The 16,492-nt window shown below is 37.0% G+C and overlaps 1 long non-coding RNA gene across 1 annotated transcript; it reads right to left on the bottom strand.

Annotated features, from left to right (window-relative positions):
* Positions 1-666: 666 nt before the first annotated feature.
* Positions 667-1,851, bottom strand: LOC137711705 (uncharacterized). Its single transcript, XR_011065089.2, has 4 exons — positions 1,544-1,851; positions 1,349-1,461; positions 1,132-1,211; positions 667-1,029 (listed from the first exon to the last, which is right to left on the bottom strand). It is a non-coding gene; the product is annotated as an uncharacterized LOC137711705 (long non-coding RNA).
* Between the last annotated feature and the right edge of the window lie 14,641 nt (positions 1,852-16,492).

Here is a 16,492-nt window from a genome sequence, read left to right as displayed (position 1 = left end):
TCAAATTTAAAGAAAATCTAGGCGAGTCCTATGAGCAAGCAAAGATCTACAAGGGAAGGAAGAAAAAGTTTAATGGCAGCCCAATTCTTCATCACGAAATTCGTTTAGTGCAAAAATTGGGGGCATTAAATACAAGATTTAAGTCAGTTCAAGGAGGACACAAGCCTTGCCGGAAGGGACCTTATTTGCCTTCAAAGACTAATTCACCAAAAAGGATGGACAAGAAAGATTCAACCAGTGAATTTAAATGCACATTTCAAGTCAATCCTTACCTACCATTACCCTATGATGTTGCAAAATAGTGGTTGATTCTCATAGGACAAGTAGCGTGAATATCATTTTCTGTACGTCTAGCTATAGAAGTCAACTAAAGCGCTAATTAAAAAGCGTTGATTTTATTTTCTTCCTTTTATTCATTATCACAACAATAAAAAAATATATAAAAAAAATCAGAAAATTGAAAAACACAAAAACAGCAACTGTTTCTAGTAAATCAGTATTTTATTTTGGGACTTATTCTAATTAGATTTTCAATCTGTGTTTTTGCAGGTTGCATTTGGATTCGAAGGGCCCTAAATATCCACTAAGCGCGCAAAATTCAACTGAATCATGCATTCAGCAGCATTCATACATTCATCATTCATCCACATTCATCAGACCTCAACGGATGGAAATCAGTTGTGAAATACTCACAGTGGGGGTTTACTGTGCTACTCTCAGCACTGTTTGGAACCTTTCGCTCACTCTCTCTCACTTGCATAAATTTCATTACATACAATTCTGGGGGTCTAAGCAGTACAGAGAAGAACAGTCATCAGGGCCATCCATATGCATATATATTTTTGCTCAAACATACATCAATGGAGAAATGCAAAAGCACAGGGAACAATTATGAGCAGACGAAAATCATATTCCTACGACACACAAATAAGAGTTGAAGGGATACATATCTATACCCTTCTTTTCTACATCAGATAGGCTCCAGACATTTACCGTTGTTTGCTATGTTGGGTCGGCATTATGCAGCTCCTACACAGGGAGCACACATATATACATCAGACATTCATCTTCTAATTTTCCCTAATCTAAGCTTAGACTTGAAATTGAATTTAGAGGATCAGGCATTTTTACCTCTGAGTGGGCCGACACCATGATCGGAAGTTTGGGGGAGGGATCCATGTTGCACAGAGAGCACGGCTCATCCAGTCAAGCTACGGATCCAGTTTTGTGCATCATCATTCATCACGGTTCATGCAAGCACATGGGAAAGCAATACATAAGCATATAGAAATTCACTGATCCAACACATGCGAGAACAGATCAAAGAAGAGGGAGTCGGAAATTATACCTTTGGCTTTGGATCCGAGCACTTCTTGTTTTGTTTTCCAGTGCATCGCCGGATCTGAGATGATGTAGCAATTCCGTTGTCTCTTCCATGATACTGACGTCAGCTCAAAGTTCCTTGCACAGAGAAAGACCACATGCATATGTTAGTTTTGGTTTATTTTCCTGAAATGCACAAATCGAAATTGAAACAAAGAACCTTTGCGGCTTTGCCTTCAGAGCAAAGAACAGATGAAGAAGATGGGACTCGCGGAGGAGCTAGAGGGTGTTTGTTTGTGTTGTGGATGAGAGAACCGAGATAAATGCAAGGAGGGTAGAGAGAAGATGAGAGAGAGGCTCTCCAACGGCAGCTTGTCGGAAATGAGAAATGAGAGCTGAAACTCGTTTATATAGCTATAGCGATCTGTTAGGATTCCCATCAGAAGGCTTCGCACGTGTGGCTGGCACGTTGGCTCTGCGCATCGATCTTGCGGTTTCCTGCAACTCATGAGTTCGATCCCAGCCAGCGTGATGCATTTTTGTCTCCAGGTGCCTCTGTTTTCTTTTCTTTATTTGCTTGTTTTCTTTTTTTTTTTGTTTATTTATTTTAGTTTTTATTCGTTTTCTTTGGTAGTCTTAAGTCATTTGAGTTCTTTTTACAATTTTATTTTATTTTTTTCATGTTTATTTTATTTTCCACCTTGAGGGCAATGTGTGATTTAAGTTTAGGGGTGGGAAATAAGAATTTTTAATATTTTATTCTTTTTTGTATCAATAAAAATTTTCAAATTTTAAGTTAATATCCATAGTTTATTTTAAACGTTAAAACAAATGGACATGGTGAGCATTAATCTCATAGTAGAGTGTTTTTCTATTTGTTGTTGATTAGGCACTAATTCATGAGTTAAACTTTGAAAATTTGCACATTCACATCAACAAGTGAGATTGAAACACTTACTTTTAGTCTAAGTGTATTTTAATTTTTGTTCTTAGTAAAGTAAAGTTTAGTTCTTGTTATAAATAAAGTAATAATTGTTCCATCCGAGACTTTGCTTAGTAACCGGGTTAGTCCTGCCTGATCAGCAGTGATTCTGGCGTCAAACGATAGAGTTTTGGCATGGGGTAGGGTGGTTAGTTGCTTTTGTAGCCTTTTCAGCTTGAGTTAATAAGTCCTTAGGGGTGTTCTACACCTAGTGCTCTAAAGCCTTTGTGGTTTGGGAGTCATTGACCTAAAGCTCACTACATAGGTTGGATCGAAAGCTTAAGGGAATTGGCATTGCACGACCACTACTATTACTAAAAAAAAGAAAAAAAAAATCTAGTTATTATGTGTGAAGTGTTAAATAAAGAGGATGAAATGTAAAGATTTTAGTCGAGTCTCCTTAACCGTGTTGGTTCACATTACACCAAAGAAAGTTCATGAATTCTTTTCTAATTGATTCTAAATGGCTTAGACTTTATGGTGGGATTAGTTGGAACTTTTGGAAAGATGTTCTAATTTTTAACGTTTTCTATGGCTGGCAACTTGAAGGTGAAATTTGTGTGTCTTAGTTAGTTTTGTATAAGTTTCTAGTTTGTTACTTCTTATATTTGTTTTTGAGTTTTGTTTTGCTTGAGGACAAGCAAAAAGCTAAGTTTAGAGGTATTTGATGAGTTGATATTATACCATATATTTTACCCTATTCTTAGTTATAATTTATTGGTTATTTTGTGAGAATTTTGATACTTTAATTTATATTCTTAATGTAGGACATTCGTCTTCCTCTGGAGCAAAACATGATAAAACGGACAAATGTTTTAGTGATTCAAATTGGAGGACGTTCATGTGTCTCTCAACTTGATCGTGTCAAAGTTTTAGATTTTTCTACCAAGCAGTTTATTTATGGTGAAGAAATAAAGGAGCAGCGTGCAGTGCTGTCAAAGTGACGTTTTGGGCCTTTTTGGCATCCAAGATGATGTCTTTTGGGTTGAAGGCCTTTTGCAATTATGTTCGGGACATCTCAAGATTTAATTTTAGCCATTTTGGGCCCATTTTGGAGCCCTGAAAGTCCAAAAACATGGCTGATTTGTGGCCAGCCAGATTTCCCAAAGTTAGAATATGAATGTATTTCCTAATTATCTTATTCTATTATGTTTCCTAGTTTTTAGAAGACATTTTCTAGGTAGGGTTTTATTTTCTATTAGTATAAATAAGGCTATTAAGCCAATAGGAATAGGAGGGAGAACGCATAAAATTTACGCACGCACTACTTTGGAAGATTCAAGTTTATTTTCAAGGTGTTTTCTATCTATGTTCTTAATAATATTTTGTTTTATGATTGTTCGTAACTAATTTTTGTTTGTTAGGACGAGGCCACGAGCCTTAGCAAGAATATGTAGGTTCTTTTCAATTTACTTATGATATTATGCATGCAAGTTTTGAATTATTAATCACCGGTTTAAACTATCTATTTGTCTTGATAATTGGTCACCATTAGGATATTTAGAAAAGTAATTTGATGCAATTTTGGCGGAAGGTTGTCCCTAAAATTGACTAAGGCTTTTTGTGGTTAATATGTGTAACTTCTTAGGATGGACGACACGTCTTAAGAGTTATATGGTTTTTCAAAAGGATTTCACAAAACTTAATAAGTCTTGCATGTTCACATTTGATCTGGATACCACGGTCGGGTTGCATGTTAGATATACGTTCTATGTTGGAGGTTCCAAGTAGGGCATACTTTAGGAAAACCTAACCTTCAAATATGCATCAGTAATTTATAAGTAATTAGAAGAACTACGTAGGATTGTTAAGGTGACGGCAGAACCCTAGTGTTTCTTTAAATTGATTTTCTTTTAATTGGTTTCTAGTTGATTTATTTAATTTTCTTTATTTTACATTCTTTATTTTATTATTTTAAATTTTAAATTCAATATTTTCCAATTTTTTTTAAATAATTAATTAAGATTTGATTTTACACAAATTATTCATTCAATCCCTGTGCAAAATGACTTTGCTTGAGTTGATATACTACAATTACCTTATACTCTTGTAAGTATTTTAAGTGTTTTTATCCCTACTTTGACATGTGGTAAAAATCCCTATCAGTGATAAAAGAATTTTAAGATGATAAAAACATATATGGGGTGAACTTAGATGTGCACTGGAGTTTGATGTGTTCATTTTTCATATATTTTTATTATATATTTCTTTTGGATTTTATATTTTTAAATGCACTAAATTCTATTGTTTTATTTATAGGCATTTATTATTGGAGTTATACGAAAAAGAAGTGACAAACGAGCTTTTTGAGTGTCTAGAGTAATTCTAGTGGAGCAAAAGGCTAATTAACCGCACAAAGACATGCATAACAGTAAGAAGCTAAGATTGCAACAATTTTGGAATCAAATGGACATGGGGATACTATTTGATGAAATTTAGAAGAGACTTAATTTCTAGTTTTTATTATTTCCGTTTATTTTTCCTTTTCTTTAATAAGGACTTAATGTCCATTGTGCTTAGGAGTTTAGTGGGTTTTAAAAGGTATTTTAATTAGCCTTTAATTCTAGACACTTAGTATTATAGGGTCTAGTAGTAATCTTCTTTACTAATAAGTGAGAGGTCTTAGGTACGATTCTTACCAAAGACGAATTTGAACCACAGTATTGCTATCCCATTGTGAGACTAAGCCCATCCCCTTAATGTGGATAATACTGTTTGTTAGTTTTAGTTAAGTTGATTTGATGCCATACTTAATGTTTAGCTTCTTGCAATTGATACCATAAACACCTATTTGTAGATGCCATGCAATTAGAGTTTATGTGATTTTCCAACTATTTCCATAGAGCTTATTTAATGGGTTCTTACTTGTTTAAATTCATCTAGATGCCATAGAGGGTTAACATGTAAGGATACTCTTGATGCAACCAGATGCCATGGAATTGAATAATGTAGGGAAAATCGATCATCAATATTGGGGAACTACATGAGCATAACATATTAAGAGAATTAAGTAGAATTGGTTTTTCGGATGCCCTAAGTCTTATTACGTTATGTTTTCATTTTATTATTTACATGCATTTTAGATTCAAGCTTTATTTTATTTCAATTTAATTCAAATCATATCTATTTTCCGTTAAAGCTTCTCAGTTATAATTTGTTTTAGTTTAGTTAGTAAGACTTTTAGAATTAATTCGACCTTGTGAGACGATATCCATGCTTCAATGCTATACTATCATCCAATTCGTATACTTACGAGTACTAAAATTTGAGACTTGATAAGATTATCTAATTTTCGCAATAGAGTTCAAATATAATAACACTTCAATATTTAGTTTCCAATTTTAAATTATTTAAAAACTTGTTTGGCCACTGTCTTAAAAAAAGTGAAACTGAAAAAACAACACCAAACCAACTTTGGAAAACTAAAAATAAGTAGCTTTCAATTTTAATTTTGAAAAAAATGAAAAATCAAAACCTTAACAAACGGCCTCTTAGATAATTGTCACTCGTTGCTTACTCGTTTTGCCACTAAAGTAAATTAAACCATGAAAGCCACTTAATACTACAATTTAGTGATAGTTGTATTTATTTATATATGAGTGATCTTAGATTCGAATCTCGAAAATGACGAGTTCATAACCAATTTATTTTCTCATTTGCTTATTTCATAAATATATTATGTATCAAAACAAATTCCATGAAAGATATTATATTATTTCCTCTAGTTCTTAGTCCATTTCGTGATTTGTCATGAAATCTCAACTTGTTGGAAAATATAAAAAGAAATTATTTTCGAGATTTGGTTTAATTAAAGAAATTATTTTGGTGTAGATTTAATTAGGGATTTTATATTTATTACTTCAAAATTTAGGTTTTCTTGTCCTTGTGGGCTTAAGATTGTTTTCATTATATCTCCATATGGAGAAGAATAAAAAACTGAAGTTGTATTTGAGAATTGTAAGATTGTAAAGAATTCTAAGTTTATCCTAAACACTTATTTTCAATTTAGTATTAAAGAGTAGAGTTCGATTCTTGGTTGACTTTGTTATGAGCATTTCCCTTTCATCGTGCACGCACAAGCCATGGACTTAAGAGTGAAGATTGTTACGATGGTTAGAAAAAGAAGATGGAGGAAGATTGAATAAAAGAGATAAAGTGTTTCCATTGCCATAAAGAAAAATGAGTAAAAAAAAAAAACGAAGATGCAATTATTGCCGCTGCCAGGGAGCAGAGAGAAGGGGAAAAGAAAAACGGTTTTGGTATTGAAAAAGTAGATAGGAAAAAGGGTTTTATGGTCTAGGTAATACGAATAGCGTATATTTAAGCAATAAAGGATATTTAGGATGGAGCAAAGATTGCAGTCAGTGCGAAGCCACGTGAGGGCAAGGAGTGGCGGCCGCCACTCCCCTCGTCGGAAAACATGCCTGGAGCAAAGGTTCAGCCCCTCCCCTAGCCGGAAATTGGATTGGTTCGGCCACTCCTTGTTCTGGTGCACTGGTTGGCTAGTGGCGCGGAAAGGACAAATTTTGGTGTTCTGGGGCTTCTCGGGGTAGGAATTGTGAAGAGGGTTGGATTGAATTGGCCTGTTGGATTGGATTTAGAATTAGGGTTTTGATCGAAGATTGGGGTTTTATATTGGGGGAATTGGGGGGTTTTGGGGTTGAATTTGGTGGTCCAAAGAATTTGAAGGGTTGGAGGGAGAGAACCGAATTGGTGGGCAGCGGTGACGGCGGTGGTGGTGATGTGGATTCGTGGTGGATTGGCGGTGGATGGTGGTGTGGTAAATGTTTGATTTTGATCATGAGGGTAAAGGTTTTTAGATGGTTGAAATAAGGTAGGAGTTTCTAGGAAACAGGACGACGCCTGCCAAAAACATATATCACACATTGATTAAGTAATTAAATGTGGAGATGCACAGTGAGTTTTCATCATTAAGAGGAGTTGGTGATCTTGCAAAGGACTTCGTGGAGACTGGGAGGTATGCAAGCTATATGTTAGTGTATAAGCTTCTTACATTAGCTTTGGTGTTACCGGTTGCAACCGCTTCGGTGGAAATAACTTTTTTTTGCTATGAAGATTGTGAAAACACCATTGCGTAACAAAATAGGAGATCAGTCGTTGAGTGATAGCATGTTTGTTTACATTGAGAGAGATGTATTTACTTTTATTGATAATGAGTCTATTATGTGACGTTTTCATGATATGAAACCTCGTCGGTAACAATTGTAATTTGTTTGTATTGATAAATTATGGAAGACATTACTATATAAAAGGATTTGGTTGTTGCTATTCTTTTGAACTTTGCACTCTTTTAACTTCACCCCTCCCATCGTCAATTCCTGGCTTCGCCACTGATTGCAGTAAGGACTTATGAAGGGTAAATTGATCAAAGCTTTCCTATAACCATAGGGTTACAACTTACATCGAGGCTTAGCTTTAAATCCTTACCTTTTTGTATTAGTAATGGATGAGTTAACGAGACATGCATTAGTATGATATCCCTTGGTGTATACTTTTCTCAGATGATATAATGTTGATAGATGAAACACAAGAGGGAGTAAATGTGAAGCTTGACCTTTGGAAGTGTTGGGATCTAAAGGTCTTTGCCTAAGTAGGTCAAAGACAGAGTATATGAAGTGCAAATTCAGTGGATCTATTTGCAAATAAGCTAGGTCAAAGCTTAACCTTGGTGTTCCAAATGGATAGGTTACTGGATTGGAGATTAGAAAGTACCAATACTTTCATTATCTTGGATCTATTTGCAAAATTGGATTGATCTCAACCATAGAATACAAACACGATAGTGAAGTGGAATAGTGCATTGACTGTGTTTGTGCGACTGTTGTATGCCACTAAAGTTCAAGAGAAAATTGTATTGGACGATAAAAGGCCAATAATGCTTTACAACAGGGAATGTTGAGCAGTCAAGCATCAACATGTGCAAAAAGTGAGTATAGTGGAGATGAGAATGCTTCGTTGGAGGTGTGAGCACACAAGAAAGGACAAGATTAAGAATGAGAATATAAAAGGTAAAGTACGGGTGGCCACAGTTGAAGATAAGATGAGAGAAATTCGGTTAAGATGATTTGAACAAGTGAAACGAAGACCTACATGTGCTATGGTTAGAAAATTCAATTATGAGACAAAGACTCATGGCAAAGGGAGTGGAAGAAGAACTAGGAAGACTTGAATGAAAATGGACTTTAAGAAAGACATGGAGTACTTGGAGCTAACAGATGACACAAAACTAAGCGTAGTGACGTTCTAAGATTGGTCTAGGTAGTTATTAATCACCACACGTTGAGTTTCGTAATTGTCGACAGATTTGATGATGAGACTTGATTTGGACAAACATTGGCTGCTTATGGTTGGTCTAGTATGGATGTCTACCTATTTGTTACCCAAAATTATATCATCGGTGTATACAATTGAGGTTGTTGAGTGAGCAGAGTCATAGACCGTTAGATGACAAAATGGTTGTGATAATTTTCAATTATTATTGAAGAATAATATTATGGTTTTAATCATGATATTATCTTTTAATAATATATTAAATTATCCAAACTTAATAAGATCTCTATCCTAGCTATTTTTTTTTTCCAACAAAAGGAGAACAACTGGTAAGGTAGAAGGATGCTATACGAGGACTTCTCAAAAAGTCACCATCCTAACTTGTTGTTTGAAGAACGGGACCAGCTACGTCTTTATGTAGTGCATGAATGAGATAAGAGTAAATGTGGATGGTTATAAAAATAACCATATGATTGTTTGGTAATCAGCACTTGCGTACGCGTGGAGGATTGGCAGGCTCCTTCCCATGTAGATCAGTAGATGTAGTCATGTACGGTGGAAATCCTAGAGTCTAACTTGGGGATATATTTAAAGGATTAGATGGGAGTTGACTACGCAAGTTTAGTGATAATCATCTCCATAAAGTAACCATCGTGGTGCACATGGGTGGTGGCTGTTTGGATGAACCTTATTTGTTCAAATCCATGCATGCAGGTTATCATGGGATTTGATGTGATAAGAGATAAGGCACGTACATCATCTTGGGATTCGATGTGATAAGGTTATGCATAAGGATTGAATTTGGTTGCATATTTACTAAGTTCATAATCTTGGGATTGGTAATGTGGTAGGATTTAACCGAAGCTTGAATGGTAGAAGAGTTGTAGTAGCATGGTAGAACTTCAATTAGCTTTAGAGCTTATCAACCAACGTGTACTCGTCTTTATAAATGGAGGACACCGTGCAGTATTTAAGGGACCTTCAAACACACACATAAATTGCCGTGCACAATTTTTCTCTCTACATCACCCTTTAATTTGTATAAACAATTCTGTGGTTGACAACTAACCACATCATATAATTTGCATTGTTCCAAAAATCTTCGTCTAACACCGCCTACACGTTAGGCAGCCGGCCACCATCCCGATTAATACGTAGGCATTTGAAAATTAAGAAATGGTGCCTAGACCTACTGAGGCACCTGCCTAGACTGCCTTAGCACCCGCCTAAACACCTGCCTAGGTTGAAACTCACTTAGATAGAAAATAGATAACTTTCCTTTTGCATTTTATTGTTTCCAATAAATTGTAACAGACTTATTGAACACTTAAATAAACACACATTATATGTTTGCTCCTCATGTTTTCATTATGTTCCAATACTTCATAATATATATGTCATTTTATTTTCTAGTTTATGAAGAAATTATATATATTTTAAGTATAAACAGACACTTATTTACACGAAATACAATAGATTTACTTAAATCTGTCTAGTCTGCCTAGGCATCCGCCTAGATTCTGCCAAGCCGCCTAGGTGCTAGGCCTCAGCCATCCGCCTGACTAACGCCTATCGTCTTTTAGAACCTTGATAATTTGTAGAAATAACACCGAAATCGTAGAGTTTTGTACAAATAATACTGAAGTCGTAAAGTCAGTGATTGGATAGCACCTTATAGTTTGTAGAAACACTAATTCTAGTTCGATTGATAGATAGTTTGTAGAAACAACACTACTTCTAGTTCAATTGACTATTTATCCAATTCTTTCTCGATGAGAAATCTTTGAGTCCTTGTGGAAAGAGGTCATCTCATTAACTTCTTTGCGAGTGAGGTGTTACTAGAGGTCCAGGTTACATCGTTCGCACATTGAAAAAGTCGAACCTTATTTGTACTTTGAAGTAACTAGCAGTCTTGTCTTCAGACTCTATAATCCAAAGGTTGAGGCAAGTTTCTTCCTCGACTGCAATCACTCGAATAAAAGGTTAGCAAAGCGTTCGACATCACCACACCACATTTCATTTACACATCCACTGAGCTGGATCGTTAAGTTGATGCGTCTTCCATTCAACTGAATGGCGTAGTTAGCTCGTTAGCTATTTGGTCTACGCTCCTGGTAGGTTTGGTAGTTTGTAGGGTCAACACTACCGTTGCACTAGAAGAAAAAAAAATGAAGATAATAAGAGTTTTGCTGGTTGGGGCTTTCAAAGAAAGACATCAGTTCTATAGAGCTTCCAATTCAAAAATCTTAGCATTAGTTCCAACTGGCTTTCGAAAAGAGTTTCAACTCAACCATGTTTCACCATGGGTTTATAAATATGTTTTCGATCACAATAACAGTTGAAGAAATGAGATTAAACAAGTATAGATTTGCAATGAGTTTTTGGCAAAAATACTCGGTATTTGTCTAGCTCAATAAAACATACTCAAGTTTTGAAAATTCATTCTAATATACTCAACTGTCCTTTACTTTTATTATATTGCCCTTTGTAGAGAGGGATTTATTCACCCCTTCCTAGTGCATATACAACATCAAATTCACATCCAAAGCACCTTTGCTATTTTCTGTTTCCTCATTTTCCTCCATTACAATATGAAAAAAATAAATAAATAAATAAACCCAGAAAGAAGCTTAAATATGCAATCCAGTAGTGTTTGGGTTAATATTTGAACATTGGACCTAGATGAAGGAAAGCCCAAGGATGCCAACTAAAAGGGGACTTGCCCGAAGCCCAGCACCAAGCCCAAAAGCAAATTGAACCTTTCTCAGCCAACATACAAGCCATGTTCTTACCACTAAAAAGACAAGTGACGAAGATTAACCTAGTGGCATTACAAGTAAAAAGGCTGATGACTCAGTACCCTTCAAATGCTTTCGGGTAAGTGCAAAATCACAGCAGTCAGGCTAATTAGCCTATAAAAGGAGAAAGATGCCACAGAGACAAAGACACTCAACCAATCAAACAAACGAACAAACAAACTATGCTCTCAAGCCAGATTTGCATTCAAAAACTGAAATCAACCCAGATTCAGTCATTTTTAGTGACAAGCTATCTCTTGCTCAGTTTAAAGCTCTGCTATCTCCCTTAGTGGTGTAGTATCAATTCCTTTATGTGAACTTGTTTACCATCCATCCTCTTTTAGCATATAAACCCTTGTTAATTTAAAAAGAAGTGATTGCAAGAGGTTCAACCTTGACAGACAAGGTGAAATCTTCCTCTACGCTCTTTGTTTGTTTTCTAAATTTGCATATCTATTACTTAATGCATTCTTCAGTATGTATTCAAGTTATTTCCATTAGTTTTCTTATTTTAAGAGTTTCATTTGCATCTGGATCTGGTTAGTTTATTGGATATGTTATCATTAAAATCAATCAAGAACCAAGCAAACGGCTTAAAGGGGCCTAGACTCCTTTCATTTGAACATACAAGATTATGAACTAAAAGTCCTTGTTTACAAGGCAAGAAAAAGAACTTAATGTGGACTTAACCCATCCACGACAATCCTTTGATAACAAGAAGTCTGAGTAACTTGGGGCGCAAGTAATCGACTAAAAACATTCTTGTTCTACATCTGCTATACTGAGATAGCAGTGGCACATCTAACACTTAGTTAGTTTTGATTGCGAGCCTCATGGCCTATACCTAAGGCCTCACAAAAGCCTCTTTCAGAACTAAATTTGTTCTCTTCTTGTAGCACATCAACAAGTAAGAGCCCGACTACACATCAAAGTGCCAATTCTTTGGGAAGCTATGCTGAGGTCTGAGTGTCTACCAAGATCGAGCATGACAAATCATCCACAGGATTTTCCTTCCCTACAAAGACCAACTATTCTAGAGAGCCCAACTTCATTTGAGAAGTCAGGAGGAAAGGTGACCAATAAAGATTTGCAAGCCACCATGGTACAAGTGCTGAAAAATATGGAGAAGATCACTCTAGAAACCAGAGGAGAAGTAAACAGACTATGTTCCTTAAGAGGGAGTCTGCAAAGAAGATTAGATATGGAGTACTCTACTCCAAAGAATGGTTATGTCAGGGAAATGATGAGGGAAGAGAGCCATGAGAAAAAAACCAATTATCCCTCTATTTCTTATGCTTGAGGAAAATGGGGATAAAAGAAAAAACAAGGAAGGATCTGAAGTTCGTCAACCAGTATTGGAGGAGATTTTAGAAACAAAGTTGCCCGACCCCTTATTATTTTCACTAAGTAATATGGGGCAGAGCGGGCAAGAAAGAAATGAGTATGGGATGCCCCAGTTGATCGGAGAATCCAGTGGAAAATGAGAGCCTACCAAGGTAGATAAACCTCCTCCTTATAGGCCCCCACCATTGGCCAGTTAGGGAGGGGATGCCAAGTACAGCCTAACCCAAAGAAGGAAACTTTTTTCGGCAATGATCGCAGCTCAAAATGGGGAGCCCTACATACTCCATACAACAATACAGCTAAACAGCAACTTAGAGATGAGTTAGCTAAGTTAAGAAGAATTGTGGCCCAGAATGCTCAACCTCAGGCTTGCCTGCTGTTCAGGATCACTTACCAGAAGCCATACCTGAAGTATATTGATGAGTAGAATCCTTTTCCACTCAACTTTAAGATGTCTGCGTTTCCCACTTTTAGTGGGGAAGATGGCAATGTATCTTCTAGAGATCACATCTTCAAGTTCTCCAATCATTGCATGGAATTTGAAGACAATTCTAATTCTAAGTTAAGATTGTTTGAGAACTCGTTGGTTAGCCTAGCATCTCAATGGTATTCTCTGTTGCCCCCCAATTCTATTGCTAATTGAGGGCAAATGGAGATGGCTTTCCATGAGCAGTTCTATAGGATGGAACCCGAAATATCTATCAATGACCTAGTGGAGGTAAAGCAATATGAACATGAGTCTATAGAAGACTTTGTGATGAGGTTCAGAAGGGCAAGAATGAGGTGCCAATTCCCTATCAATTATGCCCAACTCATATCCATTGCTCAAAAGGTTTTGAGGAAAACGTTTTATGATGTACAGTTCAATGAGTTACAAAAGTTGGTAATTGTTGCCATAAAGTATGAAAAACTGTTGCTTGAGGAACAGCAAACGAAGCACTCGTCTAAGGCTCCTCATTTTTTCAAAAATAAAGCTGTAATTCACCAAGTGGAGTATGAAGGAGCCAACCAAGAATAAAATAATGGCCATGGAAGAGAAGGGATAGATATACGTGCGGTAGAGATGACCACCCTCTTCAAACCTTTAATAATGAAGGGGTTAGTCCAACCAGTCAAGGATTAGAAGTGGTGATGAATGATGGTGGATTTGTCCTTATGAAGCCCCCTAAATACCAGAGTTATTCTTCTGATCTAACCAAGGCCTCGAAGATCTATAAAGAGTTGGTGCGGGCAAGAGTGATCGTGCCAGACAGCACCAAAAAATGCCTAAGCCAGAAGAGCTAAGAGGAAATAAGTATTGCAAGTTGCATTATACCTTCAATCATTCCATAACCAACTATGTCCAGTTCAGGGATTGGATACAAGACTTCATAGTGATGGGAAAGTTGCTGTTGGAAAAACCATAGGCCAATATGATGATTGACATGAATCCTTTCCCGGAAGCCTCAATAAACATGATCAACCTAACTTGGGCTGAAAAAGGGAAAGGAAAAGCCACATGTGAAGTGAAAGAAGAAAGAAGATAAGTTGACATGCCAACATAAGGAACTATCAAGCTGCCTGAGAAACCCAAAGCAGCCATAATTAAAGGGTTAATGTTGTGTAGCAAGTGCCAGGGCGAACGTGAGTTAGAAGTACTAGCATCAGGAGCCATTATTGATAAAGAATTGATCAGAAGAAAGGAGAAGGAGGAACAAGAACTTTGCAGAAGTATCATGCATGTAGTTGAGTCAGAGACCTTCATAAATGTTTCCAAAGATTGGGAGGAGATTCTCAACCAAAGGGCTTATCAGAGGTATTCAGAAATTATGAAGCCTTTGAAGAGGTGGAGGACAGAGAAGTCAAAATACCAAAATGGGTGGATGTAAGGCTTCCCCAACCAAGTTACAATGATATCAAAATAAAGGGAAGAATAAAGAGCATTATATCCCTATTCACCAAGAAAGATTATGCCCGACTCAGGCGCAAATGGTACGTAATAGGAAAAGATGGGAGACTTGTCAAAGAAATGGGAGCCTATATGTTTAGGAGAGTTCAAAGGCAGCACAAAGCTCACATGAACTTATTAAAGGTCCCCACTGCCTTAGAAACCTCTAAAAATGTGAAGTTTGAGAAAGTACATCATGGAGGAAGAAATCAACTTCATTAAAGAAACAAAAATGAGGTAAAAAAGGCAAATAACAAGACTAGGGAGGAATGAGATCATATGCCATAAAGCCCTCATCCTGGGAAGTACGGAATCCTAAGGAGAGCTCAAGAGGACATGGTAATGATACCAACACCAACATGGAGCCCAGAGCCAATATGTTTTGGAACTTCCTCGCCTGAGAGAGGAATGCCTCCACCGTTGCTGGTTGATACTTTCTGTGAGAACTTAGTGCAGGCAGAAAACTTTGGCATAACTCGGGAAGAAAGGTTGCCTAAGCTGATGTTGCCAAAAGAAGCACAGAGCTGGTTAGATAAATTCATGGACCACATTTGGGGCAAGAAGGAGAACTTACCTGAACCTAGCAACTTCCATGTAAACATGACATTTGTTTTATCTGCCATGTTTTGTCCCATGCATGATCAACCTGCCACAATGAAGGGTGATTACTTGGCAATAAAACCTATGATGGCATATGTTAGTGTTGAAGAAGCGGGAAAAGAGGAGTCGGGCATACTTGGTTTGCCGGAGCTCACAAAAAAAGCTTAAGAGAGTACTCAGACAAAATGGTTTTCAGTTACCCAAGTTTGACCCTAGCTAACCATCTCAAGCCTATTTATGTAACTGTTCATCTGGAAGGAGTGTTTTTCAAGAAGGTTTTGATTGATGGAAGAGCTGCGGTCAATGTGTTACCATATAAGATGATGAAAAGGGTGTGTAGAAGTGAGGAGGATTTCATCCCCACATATATAACAGTTTTCAGTTTCTCTGGAGACATCACTAGAACTCATGAGATATTGTCCCTAGATGTTGACTTGGGCTTCAAGCAAATCATGCTAGCCTTCTTCGTAGTGGATTGTACTTCCACTTATGGAGCTTTACTTGGCCGAGATTGGATTCATCAGAGTCTCTCTGTGCCTTCCATTCTACATCAACATGTAGCAGTTTACCATGATGAATGAGCCATGGGACCAGGATTTTGGGAGATGGTGTAGGCCGAGTCATAACCATTCCTCCCCACTGCCAATGTGGCAGAAGCTAGCTTTTATAATCCTAGTATTGGGATTCTCTAGTGCTTAGGAACTGATGAGAACGGCCGCCCGATTAAGGTGACGGCCCAAAAGCTTTTGGAGTAAAGATTGTTCCTCACCAGGGAAGAATGAGATAGACCCCATATTATCCCAACTCCCCAACACAAGTAACGTCAGAACAAAGGAGAAATGACCAAGTAGTTGCAGTCAGGTCCTTAATTAAAAAGCTGTTGGTGTATGGAAGAAAGAGAAAACAAGAAAGTGAAAGCTTCGCCGAGGAACAAGAGGAAGAAATATCAAGTAACCATAACAAAAGTGAAAAATAGTTTTTTGGAAAGGATTTGGAAGCAACCATACAAATGGTTGAATGTATATATGACCTGGATGGACCAGAAGACTTGCCCGAAAGTCCAGAGTTGGTTGAATTTTTGTGTCCAGAACCCGATAAGCCATCACTAGAGGTATAAGATCCCTTGGAAACCATTGATTTGGGGACTAAAGGAGATCCAAGACTTATACAAATCAGTGGCCTGTTGAAAGTTGAAGTTCGAGCAAAGATAGTCAGCCTTCTGCATGA

This window comes from Pyrus communis, chromosome 6 (assembly GCF_041283825.1).
Source record: "Pyrus communis isolate YQ-2024b chromosome 6, ASM4128382v1, whole genome shotgun sequence".
Taxonomy (NCBI): domain Eukaryota; kingdom Viridiplantae; phylum Streptophyta; class Magnoliopsida; order Rosales; family Rosaceae; genus Pyrus; species Pyrus communis.
This window is presented reverse-complemented; position numbering and strand designations above follow the sequence as displayed.